Here is a 17,555-nt window from a genome sequence, read left to right as displayed (position 1 = left end):
TCACAATATTTCACACGATAACACAGAAAAGCACAATTTGCAGAGCAAAAATAAGAGAACATATTAACAAGCGCTGAAAACAATATGTAGTTAATTGCAAGCGCAGCTGCGAAATACTTGGTGCAAATCTACATGCATGCCACAACTGTTTTACTGTACAACAGTGAAAGACTGCAACTACAAAGGAGATTCTCTCCACAATTACGCGCTAGCAATAAACAAAAGCCACACTAATTACACAAACTACAAGAAAAAATCAGAAGATTCCAGTGAGGTATCCTCGGCTAAGGGTCGACATATGAAACGTCCCCTTTGAACAATTATACATGAGTGTGCTTAAACTGACACACAATATTTTTTTAGCGCAACGCAATCTGACTTTCAATAATCCCTGCAAAAGAATGGCCCTGACTAATATTAACCTATACCTTTCACAAATCACTTACGTCACAAAAATCTTCGTTACTCGAACTACTGCAATACGGCGAGTGCCACTACTGCCAGCTAAATAAAAGATTCAAACTACTGAAGGCACTAACTACTGATAGGCATAGTTAGCAAATGAAAGATTTTGATAGAGAACAAACAATGTATTTACCTTAATAGTGTTCAAAAGTCATAATATACACTCCTGGAAATTGAAATAAGAACACCGTGAAATCATTGTCCCAGGAAGGGGAAACTTTATTGACACATTCCTGGGGTCAGATACATCACATGATCACACTGACAGAACCACAGGCACATAGACACAGGCAACAGAGCATGCACAATGTCGGCACTAGTACAGTGTATATCCACCTTTCGCAGCAATGCAGGCTGCTATTCTCCCATGGAGACGATCGTAGAGATGCTGGATGTAGTCCTGTGGAACGGCTTGCCATGCCATTTCCACCTGGCGCCTCAGTTGGACCAGCGTTCGTGCTGGACGTGCAGACCGCGTGAGACGACGCTTCATCCAGTCCCAAACATGCTCAATGGGGGACAGATCCGGAGATCTTGCTGGCCAGGGTAGTTGACTTACACCTTCTAGAGCACGTTGGGTGGCACGGGATACATGCGGACGTGCATTGTCCTGTTGGAACAGCAAGTTCCCTTGCCGGTCTAGGAATGGTAGAACGATGGGTTCGATGACGGTTTGGATGTACCGTGCACTATTCAGTGTCCCCTCGACGATCACCAGTGGTGTACGGCCAGTGTAGGAGATCGCTCCCCACACCATGATGCCGGGTGTTGGCCCTGTGTGCCTCGGTCATATGCAGTCCTGATTGTGGCGCTCACCTGCACGGCGCCAAACACGCATACGACCATCATTGGCACCAAGGCAGAAGCGACTCTCATCGCTGAAGACGACACGTCTCCATTCGTCCCTCCATTCACGCCTGTCGCGACACCACTGGAGGCGGGCTGCACGATGTTGGGGCGTGAGCGGAAGACGGCCTAACGGTGTGCGGGACCGTAGCCCAGCTTCATGGAGACGGTTGCGAATGGTCCTCGCCGATACCCCAGGAGCAACAGTGTCCCTAATTTGCTGGGAAGTGGCGGTGCGGTCCCCTACGGCACTGCGTAGGATCCTACGGTCTTGGCGTGCATCCGTGCGTCGCTGCGGTCCGGTCCCAGGTCGACGGGCACGTACACCTTCCGCCGACCACTGGCGACAACATCGATGTACTGTGGAGACCTCACGCCCCACGTGTTGAGCAATTCGGCGGTACGTCCACCCGGCCTCCCGCATGCCCACTATACGCCCTCGCTCAAAGTCCGTCAACTGCACATACGGTTCACGTCCACGCTGTCGCGGCATGCTACCAGTGTTAAAGACTGCGATGGAGCTCCGCATGCCATGGCAAACTGGCTGACACTGACGGCGGCGGTGCACAAATGCTGCGCAGCTAGCGCCATTCGACGGCCAACACCGCGGTTCCTGGTGTGTCCGCTGTGCCGTGCGTGTGATCATTGCTTGTACAGCCCTCTCGCAGTGTCCGGAGCAAGTATGGTGGGTCTGACACACCGGTGTCAATGTGTTCTTTTTTCCATTTCCAGGAGTGTATATAGCAGTTCATGACATCCAGTCTTACAAATTTCAAAACTCCGCCATTTCTCTCCCCACATCCACCACTGCTGGCGGCTCACCTCCAACTGCGCAACGCTACGCGCTGTTAACAGCCAACTACCCAACACTACAGTGGCAGACAACAATGCACACTAGCCACGGGCTGCACGCAGCACAGCCAGTGATTTTCATACAGAGCGCTACGTGGCGTTACCAATAAAAAAACCGAAACAGCCTACTTACAAAAGGAAAACCCAAACAGTACATATGTACAAAGTCAAAACCACTACTTAACTTAATGGTGTAGGCTCCACCTCACACCGGCCTATGTCGATGGGCCATGACTCGCCATAAACTGCAGCTACAAACGGTCGCTCACTTACAAGCCTGACCCGCTAACTATGCACATGCGCAAGACAAGGGAAGTTACTTGAATGCGCATGCGCGTACGAATACGAGAAAGTTTATACATGGGTCGGGGCTAAATAGCCCATATATTCCCAACCGTGGATCATCGTATATCAAAAAATTAAATGGATAGAAGAAGAGACGAGCTGAATAGGAGATGAAACCTAAAAATAACCGCACACGCTTGCTTATGCTAGCAAAGAAACTTATATATGAAGCTACCTATGACAACAGAATGAACTCTTAAAAACTATACCTAAAGCCAGTAGTTAGCCTGGGGGAGGGGGGGGGGCGGAGAGGACATAATCTGAAGACGTCGTGGTAATAAAAATATAGGGATAAAACGTGAGGTGTTCAACGGGCTAAAATCACCTTCATCGTAAAAGGAAAATGAGGGTAAAAAGAAAGAAGATGAACAGCTTGACCAACCGCGCTCGCCAATCAGCGCGCGCATGTGATAATCCCCAGATCATCAGATTTACAAGTATGAAGAACAAAATAAAGGCGCGAAACCTTAAAAAAATTTTCTATTTCTTAGTAGCAGTTGGTCATTGAGGATATTGTCTTTAACATGTTGCAGATGCTTAAAGATCTGTGTTTCTTCCAAAACATCCAGTTTTAAGCCCTTAATCTCGGCATGAAGTAACTGCAGGGCTCGGTGCATGAGCCGTTTGCACAAGGTGTTCCGCATAAGTAGAGCCCTTAGTACCGTCACCGCTTCTAGTAGGAATATGCTCTTTATATCTGAGACCCAGAGCTCGCCCCGTTTCCCCGATGTAAAATTTTGGACAATCCCCGCATGTAATTTCATATACTCCTGATTGGAAAAGTTTATCGCTCTTACTCTGCAAGGAGTGAATTAAATTCCTATGTAAACTATTATTAGTAGAATAGGCGACTCTGAAATTATGGGCTCTGAGTAAACGTCCCAATTTGTAACTTATATTGCCTATGTAAGGGATAGATATCATTGCCACCTGTTTGTCATTTAACGCATCCCCTAGGGTGGAAGACGTAATATTATTTTTATTTATTTTCTTGTTATACATCTGTCTTACCAACTGAGGCCTATAGCCATTATTTATAGCAATATTCTCAAGTGTGACCAGTTCAGTTTCTACCGCATCTGGTGCAAGAGGGATAGCTGTAACTCGATGAATATTAGAATGAAAAAAGGCCATCTTATGAGCGTACGGATGGGCCGAGTCTGCAGATACGAAATATTGTCGGAAAACGTGTTTTTCCGAAAAATATTAAATTCAATGCGGTTGTCAACCACAGTTAAAGTGAGGTCCAAAAAATTTAAGGACCTGGTATCGGATTCTCGCTCAATTGTAAAACTGATATTATGGTAAAGCTCATTAAGAATCGAAAAAATATGGTCTGCGTCATTTTGAGAACCATCAATGATTAAAAGAATGTCGTCAACATATCTTTTGTAAAATTTTATTCTCCTAAGAATCTCTCTGTCACTGGCAAACAAATTAGACTCTAAGTAGTTGAAAGGTGGCTACACTGAGCCACAGCGCCAGAGATCGCGCTAGAGAGCATTGTTCCGCCGCCTCCACTGGCAGTGATTATTGAGATGTCGTAGTGGGCAGTGCTTTGGGAGAACTCGTGGTAGTCAGTGCTTGTTAAGAACTCGTAGCAGAGAGTGTTTGTTGAGATGTGCTAGTAGGGAGTGCTTGCTGAGATGTGATACTGAAAAGTTCTTGTTGAGATGTGGTAATAGCGAGTCGGTGTGGAGATATATTGTAATGATTAGAGTGATTTTGGTCAATATATGAAGGTAACGAAACTTGATTTATTTTTCATTATTTAATGTCGTAAATAATGCTTCATTACAGCTTCAGTCAACAAAGCATCTGGCTTGTGTTCTGGGATTAGAGTGTAATTCTGGTTTTCTTGCGCAATTATAGTATTTCTATTTTCTTTAATTAATTCAGTATAAATGATATTTAAAATTTCTTGTGTTATTGAAGAAGAACCGTGCCAGATGCGTACGTTGAGTCATACTTCCACACACAGAACAGTTACACTTGTGCTTTGGTTTCGTAGGTTTTATAGTTGCTGGGGACTTAATTAATTAATTGTGTTAATGAAAATTTCCATTTCATTCTTTGTTGTTGTTCTATGCAGTCATATTGCGTAACAATACTAGTCAGGGCCAACCGTTACGAGACTTCGTAATCGAACAGACAGCTACTAAAGCAAAAAATTAAAATTATTTGCATTCTATTTTAATTAAGCCCCCATGCACGTGGCGACCGCTGCTTCGGATCGTCCCTTGGAATTCTTCTGATTGTAGAAATAGTAGACAGTAGGATTGTTGTAGTAATTTGTAGTTTAGTAATTGTAGTCTATATTGCATGTGTAGATTTGGTAATTGTCATTCTTCTAATGGTATTTTTTTTGCAAAATTTCATTTCTGTTGCTTTGTCTACGGGTTAGACAATTTAGTGCAATTATTTCAATTGTTCGTTAATCGTGTTTGAGGGAAACATTTCGTGTGAATGGTATTGTTGGAGATGAGGAGTCATTGTGTGTAATTCGTACAGTGACGAGTTTTGTATTTGTAAATGATTACGCGATCGATGAAAAAGGCAAAAATGATGGATAGTCAGAATGACGAAATTGTTGACATGGCGAGCTCGCCAACACAGGAGAACAGTATGTTGAATAATGAAGTGGAAAACAATGTAATAAGTCGGGAAAATAGTCCGGAACCATTTCAAAATTTTTCTCAATCAGAAAATTCACAGAATACGAGATCAACGATAGAAGATTCTGGAATAGTATCGAACACAGATAGCTTTACAGCCATGACGAAAGAAACTGGTTTTGCGGGAAATGTTAGGGGCGAAAGGAATTTCGAACAAGTTAATACGGAGCAGTTGATGGGTGTAATATTAAATTTGGCATCTGAATTTAAAACACAGATGAGAACAATGGAAACACGGTTTGACTCACTGGGATCACAAATAGGAACAATTAAAACTGATATGGGAACAATGGAAACACGTTTTGACTCACTGGGATCACAGTTAGGATCTGAATTAAAAACAATGGAAACACGGTTAGATTCGCGAATAGGGACATGTTTCAAAAACATGAAGGATGAATTAAAGAAAGAGATTAGAGAGGAAGTACAACCGATTTTGAATGCTCACAATAATAGATTAATTGCAGTAGAGATTAGACAAAGGGAACAGGATAGAGAACAGGAAGAAAGAGATCGCATGATAGTACAAAAATTTTCAGAGTTAAATTTACAACGTGCACACGATAAGGAAGAAATATTTGAGAGAATCGAGGAATCCGTACCAAATGACAGAATAAATAATCTAACACAACAATATGAACAGTTAACTACCAAATGTGTCAACACTGAAACCCGAGTCGCGACACTTACGGAAGACGTAAGTAAACAGAAAGAAAAAATAGGTGACTTATCGGAAAGAGTTGAGGAGATTTCTGATAAATTGACAAATCTTAGTTTACATGGGGACAGATATTCGGATGATACAGCTCCATTGCCATTTGCGGAAACTAAAGAGTACCAGAACATAAATAAGCATGTTGAAAATCAGGGAAAATTTAATGAACGTGTTAAAAGGGAAGTTGAGGCATTACGAAAGCAAGTCAAACAAATTGAAGGGGAAATTGTAGGAAAAGACAGCAAAAGAAATTTGGAATCACAGATAGCAGAGGGGTTTGAAGAAAGTAATTTGTTTCATTTACGGGATGTAACAAGAGAGCGCCAGGCGCGGGAACTTGACAATAATCGACATTGGGATTGGGACAGACGCGGTAGGTCTTTGTCGCCACGAGGCGAAAACTTTGACTATAAACACTTTTTGACAGTTCGGAAATTTAAGATCTTCCGCAATTCTAAGAATGAGATACATCCATGTTCATGGTTAGATCAATTTACGTACGCACTTCCGCCAGATGTGCCACTAAGTCACAAACTGAAATTTATGTGCAGCTATTAACGTCCTCAGGGGATTCACTACACTAAGTGAATATGTGCCGTAGCGCTCACAGGGCCCCGAGCTGTAGTGGTGCTATTTCCCTTTTAGTTTTCTGCACCGCTGCCTACTCTTATACTATTCTTTGCATCTATAAAAACAATTCTTCTACTATCCATCTATCTAGACAGTAGGTAAAGATTAACCGGATTTGACTGTTTTACCCAAAAGTGACTTTGGAAATTACCGTTTGGACTTACTATATTTTCTGCAGCATTCATTCGTAATGTAAACGAAATCTTACCTGTTTATCTTCGTGACAATATTACTTCATATGTTGACGACATTCTTATTGCTAAACATTCTTGGACTGAGCATAACAAAATTTTGGATTCATTGTTACGGATTTTTGCACGAATTGGCATGACAGTGAACTTGGAAAAATCTGAATTTGGTCGTTCACAGGTGAAATTTCTCGGTCATATTATTTCCACAGAAGGTATTCTCCCTGATCCAGAGAAGCTAGATGCAATTCGTAATTATGCTGTTCCTACCACAAAACGTGCTGTTCGTAGTTTCCTTGGTGTCTGTAATTTTCTTTGACGCTTTGTTAGATTGGATGATTTGGCCACACCTCGTTTACACATTTCAGTTATGCGCACTTTGGTCCCAGAAAATGCTTTCATAAATTACGAGAAAATTGCTACTTCAGTAATATGGAAAAACGTATTCGATCGGTTCTTGCCAAATGCAAATTATGTCAATAGGCTAAGCCGCCACCGATTTCTCACAGAGCACCGTTGTTTCCTATCATTCCAGCGAAATTAAAGGACATGGCTGCAGTCGATTTGTTCGGTCCAGTGGTTCGTTCTACTAATGGTTTTGCGTACATTTTCGTAGCAGTGTAATTGACATCAAAATATGTGTGTTTTACACCTTTACGCAAAGCAATAGCTCGTTCAGTATCTAATGCTTTCATCAAACATTTTCTTAAAGAAGTTGGTCATGTTGATAAGGTTATATCAGATAATGGATCACAGTTTCGCTCTAAAATTTGGCTTCGTACTCTACGACGTCGTAAGATTAAGCCAATTTTTATTTCACTTTTTCACCCTCAATCTAATGCTTCAGAGAGATGGATGAAGGAAATCAATAAATTGTGCCGTCTTTATCGTCATCAGAATTACAGAACGTGGGATCAGTATCTTCATATTTTTCAAAACATTCTGAATGAACTTCCTAATGACTCAACTCCTTTACCGCCTATACTGATATTAAAAAATAAAGTACCAACAAATCGCATTTCTGAAATCGTTCCTTTTCCGCCTTCACGGAAACTGCGGCATTCTGAAGTTGTCAACCTGGCTCTACGAAATATTGCGTCTGCGGCTGCAAGAAGAGAGAAATCAGCTAAACGTCCTGGTCGTTTAAAAATCTTGTCAGTTGGTCAGAAGGTATTAATTAAGTCCCACCGTTTGTCTCACAAAGGAAAAGGCTTGTGTCGCAAATTTTTTCTGCTTTATAACGGTCCATATAGAATTCGCAAAATTATTCATGATAACACTGTTGAAGTAGAAACTCTTAAATCTCGGCGCTCTAAGGGAATACATCATATATCGAACGTAAAATTTTTTGTGGAATGACATACTTTAGAGAGACTAACAGCTACATGTAAACATGCGGAGAGTACAAGGATACCGCGCTGTGTTTTGGCGGCGGCACATACTCAAAGCAACAGTCAGTCTGCGCGCCGCAAAAGGCAGTCGTTGACCGCAAACAATTACTTCATACGTCACGCGCCTACAGCTGATCGAGCGCACAGTGTGAATGCACTGACAGACGTAAACAAATACACAGTCTAATTTCTCCGACTAAATTCAGTATAAAGCTATGGTGACTTTATAAATTATGTTATTAACGTTCAGTATTTTTCAGGATACGGTTGTGTAAAATATTTAAGACCTTCAGGTAAATTCTGTGCGTGTCCGACGTTAAGACGACTTACTATGGAGAAAATTTCAGGAAGAATGTAATTTAAAAAAAAAAAAGAAGTAAAAAACCAAAAAGCTAACGATTAATTGAGTTTATCTTTCAGGTAACATATTTCCACTTAGGTACGTACTTTAGACGTAATTTGCTGCTCCCGATTACGTGATTCATACTTTGTGCTAAATTTCATGTTCTGTGAATTTACTTGTGAAGCGACGTGCTTGCGCACATTAACTGATTTTTACAATGAGTGATTAATGAGTAGGGTTGTTATTTGTATATATTATGCATCGCTTGGCTGCTATGCTTTTTCACTGATGTTATATTTTTTTATTATGTGCCTGCTGTGCTTATTTATTTAAATTGTAATTGTCACCTGATTAGTTGTGCTGTTATGTATGTAAGTTATACTTTGTGATTTATCTGCTTGCGCCTTCATGTTTACTTATTAAGATTACGTATGAACATTTATTTGCTTATGCTGATATGATGATAATGACTTGTTTATTACGTAAGATATATGTTTGCTGCTGTGCGTATGGATTGCATATTTACACATTTCTGTTTTGTTGTCATAACTACTCTTAAATTTAGAATATAGAAATGCTGATATACTGTGTACGAACATAGAGTTTAGGTTACACTGTGGTATTAATTATAGATTGTTCGCTTGGCAGAGCCTCGTTATAGGGATTGTGCTGCATCCACTTGTTGACATTCTGTTCGCTACTGGTATATTGTCGCGATATTGCATGTATTGCTTACGCTCAGTGCTTTATATTTTTAAGATAAGAAAATGAACTGCTATAATTCGACGAACGACATTAGTACGAGAAACTTCATAGAAGTCACATGAACTGGAGGTTTTATGGAAGCTGTATAAATTTATGCTAATAGGAAGGAAGATAACGACATGACATACCAACACTAGGTTTAGACCATCGACAGTTATTACAGTGCATTTTTCGTGAGTAATTGAAATAGGAAGTGACACTTGACACAAGAAATACTCCACATGTTTGCTTCTGCCATGATTCTTGAAGTGGTGTACACACTGTGAAATATTATGATCATTCACACTCCGTAATCGTAATTAATTACTGAGAGTTATTCGAACTAAGTCTGTTAGAGGTCATGTACGCATTTCTTTTATTTAATGATGGACAAGGTAAACAATATGTATCTTATAATTTATAATGAGTAGCAGATTTGGATCAGATGGATTACACGAGAGGTTGTGTGTTGACATTGTGTCTTCGGATTGTATGAGATGATGAATTGAGGTTTGCATTAGGATTTTGTCTGCACTTGTTCGAGGAGACTGACTAGAGGAAAGAGTTGTTATGGAAGTGAAATGATATTGGCAATGAGGTTATATATATCGACGTATTGAAGAGGTATGATTGAGGTATTGAGATTATGTGAAGTTGATGATTATTGGAGTTTTCGTGGACAAGAGGTAAGGTAAATGATATTGATGATCGACGTATTGAAGAGGTATTATTGAAGTATTGAGATTATGTGATGCTGATGATTATTGGAGTTTTGGTGGATAAGAGGTGAAGTAAGTGAGGAGCATATTTTTTTTTTTGTTGGTCTATATGGAACAAGGAGGATAAAGATGGCAGACTAGAACACTCAAGTAGAAGGAAGATTGTCTACACACACACTTTGTTAAATCACTAAGCAGTATATACTTTTTTTGAAGAGAGGAAGTATTTGCATATCTTGGCTCACTGACAGTTGTTCAGCAACCGTACATTTTGATCTGGCTTGGCAAACATTGGTCTTGACATGATGACTATGACGTTGACTAACTATTATTGACTGTTATACATTGCTGCCACTACTACTTGATACACATGATGAACATAAAATTTTGACAGAATTGCATTTACACAGTTAACACTATTCAATTACACAGTAGCACTAATGTGGATGAAAGATGAGTGAGTGTGTTTTGTGTGTTTTCCTTTTATAATCCCAGAGAAGTGATCCCAACCTATCTCCTAAATTTTATTTTACTTGTTTGTTGTGGCTTGCACTGACACCCATAAATATTATAGGTTTACTGGTATTTGTGTATTGTAATAGTTAATAGGACAATTATCTGATATCATTTGTGTGTTTGTTATGATTTGTATGTTTAGTGTAAAAGCATTGTATGTGTATTCAAACTATTGTTCATGCCTGAACTGTCTGATTAGTGATGGTGCTGCACTTTTCAACATGATGTGTGACATTTAGTCATGTTTAATTTCTGCTGATGAACAGTGTGATTAGTGAAAGTGAATATTATGGACTGCAGTCTGCACCTGTTCAACATTGCTGGTGCCACAATGGAACTGCTTATACTGAAATGGTGTTACTTGTTGGTGTCTGCACCTATTCAACATTACTGGGTGCCACTGATGGACTACTGCTACTGAAAAGATGTCACCTGTTCATATCTGCACCTGTTCAACATTGCTGGTGCCACTGATGGAACTGCTTATACTGAAACGGTGTTACTTGTTGATGTCTGCACCTGCTCAACATTGCTGGGTTCCACTGATGGACTGCTTCTACCAAAATGATGTCACTTGTTGGTGTCGGCACCTGCTCAACATTGCTGGGTGCCACTGGTGGACTGCTTCTACTGAAAAGATGTCACCTGTTGCTGTGTGCACCTGCTCAACATTGCTGGTGCAACTAATGAAACTGCTTATACTGAAATGGTGTTACTTGTTGGTGTCTGCACCTATTCAACATTACTGGGTGCCACTGATGGACTGTTTCTACTGAAAAAATGTCACTTGTTGGTTTTTGCACCTGTTGACCATTGCTGGGTGCTACTGCTGGAACTGTCAACTGCTTATTCTTGAGCTATGGATAGCGTTTATGTGAATATTTGTATAAACTGATTTTTTGGTGTATTACTGTTTGTGAAAAGTTATGAGACTCTTACCTGCACATATTCGTCATTGCTGACGCTATTGATTGAACTGTTTAACCACATAATACTTGTGTAAACTATTATGTAAAGTAACATGTATGAAAGAATTTGTATTGCTTACTGTATTTTAGATATTAGGTTATTGAAAGGTCAGTGCAAAGCCAAAATTTTATCTAGTTATATGATATTTACGCATGAATATTATCTTTTATTTTTGTCTGTATTTTTTTTGACGAATTTGGTGGTATTTTCACCACCAATGCTGGCAAAAATACCATCAAATTCTAGCCCGTGGAGGAAGGGCATATGAAAGGTGGCTACACTGAGCCACAGCGCCAGAGATCGCGCTAGAGAGCATTGTTCCGCCGCCTCCACTGGCAGTGATTATTGAGATGTCGTAGTGGGCAGTGCTTTGGGAGAACTCGTGGTAGTCAGTGCTTGTTAAGAACTCGTAGCAGAGAGTGTTTGTTGAGATGTGCTAGTAGGGAGTGCTTGCTGAGATGTGATACTGAAAAGTTCTTGTTGAGATGTGGTAATAGCGAGTCGGTGTGGAGATATATTGTAATGATTAGAGTGATTTTGGTCAATATATGAAGGTAACGAAACTTGATTTATTTTTCATTATTTAATGTCGTAAATAATGCTTCATTACAGCTTCAGTCAACAAAGCATCTGGCTTGTGTTCTGGGATTAGAGTGTAATTCTGGTTTTCTTGCGCAATTATAGTATTTCTATTTTCTTTAATTAATTCAGTATAAATGATATTTAAAATTTCTTGTGTTATTGAAGAAGAACCGTGCCAGATGCGTACGTTGAGTCATACTTCCACACACAGAACAGTTACACTTGTGCTTTGGTTTCGTAGGTTTTATAGTTGCTGGGGACTTAATTAATTAATTGTGTTAATGAAAATTTCCATTTCATTCTTTGTTGTTGTTCTATGCAGTCATATTGCGTAACAATACTAGTCAGGGCCAACCGTTACGAGACTTCGTAATCGAACAGACAGCTACTAAAGCAAAAAATTAAAATTATTTGCATTCTATTTTAATTAAGCCCCCATGCATAGTTCATAAAAATTTCTGATAAATCCCAGCTACAGGGCTTCCCATAGCCAAACCTCTTGGTTGTAAGTAAAATCTCTCGTTGAATGTAAAGTAGCTGTGTTTTAAAACGATCCGTAGCAGCGTCATCAACTCATTGACCTCTTTATCCAAAAGTTTTTTATGGTGACGTAAATTGCACTCTAGTGTTTGCAGAGTGTGGTCAACCGGTGCATTAGTGTATAGACGTGTTACGTCAAACGATACTAGTTTAGAATCTTCAGAACAAGATACCTCGTGTAAACTGGTAGCTAAATGAATGGAATTTTTAACGGAATAGTTTTTACTAAAAACGAAATTGTCTTTAATCTTAGTATGCAAGTACACTACTGGCCATTAAAATTGATACACCAAGAAGAAATGCAGATGATAAACGGGTATTCATTGCACAAATACATTATACTAGAACTGACATGTGATTACATTTTCACGCAATTTGGGTGCATAGATCCTGAGAAATCAGTACCCAGAGCATCCACCTCTGGCCATAATAACGGCCTTAATACGCCTGGGCATTGAGTCAAACAGAGCTTGGATGGCGTGTACAGGTACAGTTGCCCATACAGCTTCAACACGACACACAGTTCATCAAGAGTAGTGACTGGCGTATTGTGACGGGCCAGTTGCTCGGCCATCATTGACCAGACGTTTTCAATTGGTGAGAGATCTAGAGAATGTGCTGACCAGGGCAGCAGTTGAACATTTTCTGTATCCAGAAAGGCCCGTTCAGGACCTGCAACATGCGGTCGTGCATTATCCTGCTGAAATGTAGAGTTTCGCAGGGATAGAATCAAGGGTAGAGCCACGGGTCGTAACACATCTGAAATGTAACGTCCACTGTTCAGAGTGCCGTCAATGCGAACAAGAGGTGACCGAGACGTGTAACCAATGGCACCCCATACCATCACCCCGGGCGATACGCCAGTATGCCGATGACGAATACGCGCTTCCAATGTGCGTTCACCGCGATGTCGCCAAACACGGATGCGACCATCATGATGCTGTAAACAGAACCTGGATACATCCGAAAAAAAAATGACGTTTTGCCATTCGTGCACCCAGGTTCGTCGTTGAGTACACCATCGCAGGCGCTCCTGTCAGTGATGCAAATCGTCAAGGGTAACCGCAGCCGTGGTCTCCGAGCTGATAGTCCATGCTGCTGCAAACGTCGTTGAACTGTTCGTGCCGATGGTTGTTGTCTTGCAAACGTACCCATCTGTTGACTCAGGGATCGAGACGTGGCTGCACGATCCGTTACAGCCATGCTGATAAGATGCCTGTCATCTCGACTGCTAGTGATACAAGGCCCTTGGAATCCAGCACGGCGTTCCGTATTAGCCTCCTGAACCCACCGATTCCATATTCTGCTAACAGTCATTGGATCTCGACCAACGCGAGCAGCAATGTCGCGATATGATAAACCGCAATCGCGATAAGCTACAATCCGACCTTTATCAAAGTCGGAAACGTGATGGTACTCATTTCTCCTCCTTACACGAGTCATCACACAAACGTTTCACCAGGCAACTCCGGTCAACTGCTGTTTGTGTATGAGAAATCGGTTGGGAACTTTCCTCATGTCAGCACGTTGTAGGCGTCGCCACCGGCGCCAACCTTGTGTGAATGCTCTGAAAAGCTAATCATTTGCATATCACAGCATCTTCTTCCTGTCGGTTAAATTTCGTGTCTGTAGCACGTCATCTTCGTGGTGTAGCAATTTTAATGGCCAGTAGTGTATTTCGCCAGCTTATGATAGGCGCTTCCCGTACTGTCAGTAGTGATTCGCTCGATATACGGAGGATCCCTTGCTCCGTCAACATATAAATTAAACTGACAATATATGACATGCATGATTGACATAAGAATAAACGTCTAAATTTGTCATAAGTTACCACGTCAGTAATACAAGACGCGAGGTACTATTCATGTACGAGGTGTATTCAAAAAGTAAGGTGACTTTATATTTTTATAAAAAAATATTTATTTGTTCATCAATATTTATGTTGTCCCCTTCAAAGTAATCCCTCTCAGATACACAACGCTTGTGTTAACGCTTCTTCCAATCCTCGAAGCACTTCTCATATGTACTTTTTAGTTTCGATTACTTGCAGCGATGCAGTTCTTATTTCCTCGACCGTCGAAAATCCTCGTCCTTTCATAAGTCTCTTCAGTCTTGGGAACAGGAAAAAGTCGCAGGGGTCCAAATCCGGTGCATATGGTGGCTGAGGAATTATTGTCGTGTTGTTTTTGGCCAAAAAATCTTTCACAGGCAACGATGAATGAGCAGGCGCATTGTCGTGATGCAAAAGCCATGAGTTGTTTTTCCACAATTCCGGACGTTTCTTGCGTATTGCCTCTCGCAAACGGCGCATGACGTCAAGGCAATACTCCTTATTGACCGTACGACCTTGAAGCAAAAATTCATGATGCACTACGCCACGGTAATTGAAAAAAACATTGAGCAAAACTTTGACATTTGATGGAACCCTGCGTACTTTTTTCGGTCTTGACTCTCCGGGATGCTCCCGTTGGGACTATTGGGCTTTGGTTTCGACGTCATAACCGTAAACCCATGTTTCTGCACTAGTTATGACCCTTTTGAGCAAATCAGGATCATCATTGTCGTCATTCAAGAGCTCCTGAGCGATGCTCGTGCGACGGTTCTTCTGATCAAAATTGAGAAGTTTTGGAATAAACTTCGCTGACACACGTCTCATGCCCAAAACAACAACAAAATTGTACGACACGAGTCGACCGATATACCAACATCCTCAGGAACTTGTCTTATGGTAATTAGACGATTGTCCAAAACAATTTTCTTCACAGCTTCGACCTTTATCGACTGTGCTCGGGCGTCCAGAGCGAGGTTCGTCATTGGCATTTTCTCGGCCATCTTGGAAGAGCTTGTACCTCTTGTAAGCATTTTTTTTTACTTGGAGCAGTCTCATCGTATGCCACTGTCAACATTTCAAGTGTATTAGAGCGCTTGATTCCATTTTTCACACAAAATGTGATGCAAATTCTTTGCTTCAATTTTTATGGTAATGGAAAATCGCCGAGCACACTAAAACACGTCTAACCTTTCCATCTGTCAAAATCAAACGAAGTGTGTTGTACACTTGAAACCTGAGCATATGTTCGGGAGATGTGTACCAACATAACGAAAAAAGATCGATAATCGAATTGCCCGCGCAATTTGAAAAGTCACGCCGGCCGCGGTGGTCTCGCGGTTCTAGGCGCTCAGTCCGGAACCGCGGGACTGCTACGGTCGCAGGTTAGAATCCTGCCTCGGGCATGGATGTGTGTGATGTCCTTAGGTTAGTTAGGTTTAAGTAGTTCTACGTTCTAGGGGACTGATGACCACAGATGTTAAGTCCCATAGTGCTCAGAGCCATTTGAACCATTTTTTTTGAAAAGTCACTTTACTTTGTGAACAGCCCTCGTATGTAGGCAAGTCATACAGTAATGTAAATAATAATATGATGTCCTTTGGTAAGTGTCGTCGTGAAATGCATCATTGTTTAAAATGTAATAAGGAATTAGTAAACTTCTGATGCAGTTGCTTGAACCTGTGCTGATACTGTTCTTGCGCAGTTAGCCACGTTGTGCTTTTTCATTATCTGCATGGGAAGTGTTCTTCTACCATATTTATAATGACTTACTTTCACCAAAAGATTCTTTTGGTTGGATGTAAGGATCCCTTGGGTAACCACCATACAACTGCGATTCAAACCAGTTTTCGCAGAAAGATACTTTAGATCGCAGCCACCGGTGTGCGCAGAAATTTTTCCAGTTGGGTTGGAGAGGGACAATTTGCTATAAATGGGTTGGTAAGTTTCGAAACGTATCATGTCAGAAGAATTAAATTTTATAGGTTACACAAAAAACCTATTATATCCCGGAGAACTGATGGTTTTCAGTTATCTCTCACTTCTAGAAGTATATCAATAACGAGTAAAAGCTCTAAAATCAAGATTCCAGGGGAGTGGGGGAGCAAGTGCCCTTCCAGCCCCCTCCCCTCTGCAGACGAAAATGATCTTAGCTGTACCTTTATGCCGCAAACGGCTCCGCATGCAAAATGCACGACATATGCTGCCTGACAAAAAAGTGAGGCACATGGAAGACGTTGTCGGATGTCAATATTAACTTGGTAGACGCACAACCATCGGCGGACATGTAGACGACTAGAGTTGCAGTTCTCTGTGACCGGTAGAACGTCCATCAGTGTATTTTAGTTTTTTTTCGTATTTAGTGTTGTTACCAGACTCAGTAGGATATAACAGCATCTGATGTTGAGTCAGCACTCTGAAGGGCACGGAGATGCCACATGCCCGTGCGAGACAGCGTTATAAACTGAATGGGACTGCATTTGGCTGGCTAGTAGAATCGTGCAGTATCTAGATTTGTGGAACATTGGGATGTGACAGAGGCCCAATGTTGGGCTGTATGAGAACGTGAGGGCAGCCATACTCGTCGTGAAGCTTCCAGTCGACCACCTCTGACTACCACTAAGGAGGACAGTTGTCTTGTGCTCGAGCACATCATAACTCCTTCACATCTGTGCCTGCCACCTGAGAAAAAGTAATGGACTCTCTTCAACGTTCTGTGTCATCTCGCACCGTTGATCAGAGACTATCAGCAGCCGTGCTGATGAACCGCATCACACAGTTCAGTGATGAATTGCAGTTCTGCAGTAACCCAGATGAACATCGGCGAGTGTGGCGGCGAACGGGTGAGAGGTCCCACCCACCCTTCCAATGTTTCGGAAGGTGTGACGGTGTGGGGAGCCAGCAGTGGGACTAGCTCCAACGTTAACTCCATCCCAGTGCCAGTATCCAAGATATCAAGGAGAAGTTACAACAGTTGTAGGCCAGCTTGCCTCAAGAGGAGATACAGCGACATCTCAACCCGTGGAGACGCATTTCATGTCCTTCTCCTTTTCTGGGTGGCTTACTTTTCTGTCAGGCATGTAACTTAAGATGTGCATTATTAAATATAAATGCAAAAATCTAAATGTCAGCAAGTAACTTAATTTTTCGCGGGGATTATTAAAAGTTTATCACAATAACACACACACCTTTGGACTGTGCCAGTTC

Source organism: Schistocerca nitens, chromosome 3, assembly GCF_023898315.1.
Source record: "Schistocerca nitens isolate TAMUIC-IGC-003100 chromosome 3, iqSchNite1.1, whole genome shotgun sequence".
Classification (NCBI taxonomy): Eukaryota; Metazoa; Arthropoda; class Insecta; order Orthoptera; family Acrididae; genus Schistocerca; species Schistocerca nitens.
This window is presented reverse-complemented; position numbering follows the sequence as displayed.